At 36.8% G+C, this 2,413-nt stretch overlaps 1 pseudogene; it reads left to right on the forward strand.

The window, feature by feature from the left end:
• The first annotated feature begins 419 nt into the window (after positions 1 to 419).
• On the forward strand, positions 420 to 1,887 carry LOC147455618 (uncharacterized; annotated as a pseudogene).
• Positions 1,888 to 2,413: the final 526 nt, after the last annotated feature.

The raw sequence follows: 2,413 nt of genomic DNA on the forward strand, positions 1-2,413 counted from the left end.
TCTGGAAGAAGTATGGCAGAGTGGGAGAAAGGCATGCTGAAGTGGATTGCCAGAAAGGATTGCAAAAGGATACAATGAAATGATATAACACTATTTTGTTTTTTTCTTTGGTTATTTTTTGTTTCATGTCTTGTACTATGCACCTTGAGAACGATGATTTTACTAACTTGCTGACGTTCACAACACCGAAAAATAGTCAAGAAAGTACAAAGGGGTTCAAGAAGATTATAAAGAGGGGGGCTCTAGTGACCAAGAAAAAAGCAACGATGCCTCCATGGATTTGGAAGGAAAAAATGGAGAAGTCAATTTGGACAATGTCATTACTCCGGTATGATGCGCATTGTTTTAACAAATACGTCAAATCACTGTGTTTTTTATCAATTATATTGAGATCATTGCATTGTTTTGTTATAGTTGCTATGTATGAGCAATATTTGCTCGTCAACAAAGGCTTCACAAAAAGTCATGGGTGGTTGTGACAAGCCACCGGAGAGGGTGAAAAAGGTAATGCTTGAGCTTGTAATTTACTTTGAAAGTATACCTTTTTGTTTACTTTAACATTCTCAATGGAGGTCATAAAATAGTTAAAAGTTCAAAAGATGGGTGAGAGTAAAATACATATCGATGTTTCTTATCCGTCGGCGTCCATGGGGCTTTCACCCGCAAAAAATACAAGGTTTGAAACTAGAATTATTATCAAAATTGATTTGTTGTCTTCTTTGAATATGATTATTATGAGCATGATATTTGCATAGGTCATCTACAAAAAAGATTGTCCATTTACATTCCGAGTTGTATGGTCACTACGATTCAAATCTTGCAAGGAACATAGCAACAAAAAAAGCTTCTTCTCATACTATGGCTCTATTTGTATTGTGAGACCTCTCTTACATATCTATTTTTATATATTTCAAAGCGGTACTTTGTTTTTGAAGTGTAATTGGGACTTTTGTTTATGTTAGATGGCTTGAGGACACTCTTGATGGCGAGGCTTTACATCAAGTGTGGTTTGTTGATACCTTGTGGTATTCATTTATACAAACCACTCCTATTGAAAGAGCTGTGCGTTATTACTATGGTCGAGTTGATCTTTCTACACAAGTGTTTACATTCTTTCCTGTTGTTGATGAGTAAGTCGTTTTTTAGTGTTTCTCCAAGCTTATTTTCATTTTGGTATTGGGCTTTCTACGCAACGTTATACAATTTTTATTGGTTCTAGGGATCATTGGACATTAGTTGTGTTCTTCAATTGCCACTTGTGCCCGATTAGACATCTACCAAAGGACAAGAGCGCAATTCTCTTCTTTGACTCGCTCTCGTTGCGCTCAGTCAATCGATACATCTCGCATGTCAAGAGGTATGATGGAGATGACCTTGTTTTATGCTATTCAGCTCATCTTATGTTTATGCAAGGCTTCTTTTACGGTTTTTTTTTTTGCGAGCGTAGAGTTTTGCAACATTTTTCAGCTTATGTGACACATCCGCAACTAAGAATGGAGCTTAGTCACCCCGAGGATTGTCACATGCAGACAATGGTGGTGAGCAATGTGGTTATGTTTAAATTATGCCAAGAATAATGCTTTTGAATATGTGTCAAATAACTTGATGTAGATGCCCACACAATCAAACACCAAAGATTGTGGGTTTTATATTATAAAGCTTTTACTTGTGGCTATCATGGATGGCATGCCATACCAAAACCCGGTAATGCTATCATGCTAATGATGTTTACAATTAACGATGACGAGTATGAATGTCCTTGCACTAAAACACTGCCCTGAGCAATTCACGAAAACTTGGTTTGCATACAAGCAAGTGGAGGCAATGAAGAGCGCATTTGGTTCTTGGGCTCAAGAAAGTAATGTGGACAACACATCGTCAGTGTAGTGATGTTTTGAACATAGTGATCTTTGCTAACAAAATTTTTGGTATTTTGAACATAGAGATCTTTGCTATCACAAATTTTGGTATTTTGAACATCGTGATCTTTGCTATCACAATTTTTTGTAACCATCTTTTGAAGCTATGCAGACATGGTTATGGTTATTATGGTTATGCCGGTTTGTTTATGGTTATGGTTATGTCGGTTTGGTTATGGTTTATGCCAGTTTTTTTATAGTTATGCTTATGCCGGTTTGGTTATGGTTATGGTTATGCCGGTTTGTTTATGGTTTATACCGGTTTGGTTATGGTTATGGTTATGCCGGCTTAGGATTGGTTTATGCCGGTTTGGTTATGGTTATGGTTATGTCGGTTTGGTTATGGTTTATGTTGGTTTGGTTATGGTTATGGTTATGCCGGTTTATGGACGGTTATGGTATGTCGGTTTGTTTATGGTTATGGTTATGTCGATTTGTTTATGGTTTATGCCGGTTTGGTTATGGTTATGGTTATGTCGATTTGGTTAGGGTTA

This window comes from Adiantum capillus-veneris, chromosome 6, assembly GCF_014529385.1.
Source record: "Adiantum capillus-veneris isolate H3 chromosome 6, ASM1452938v2, whole genome shotgun sequence".
NCBI classification, from domain to species: domain Eukaryota; kingdom Viridiplantae; phylum Streptophyta; class Polypodiopsida; order Polypodiales; family Pteridaceae; genus Adiantum; species Adiantum capillus-veneris.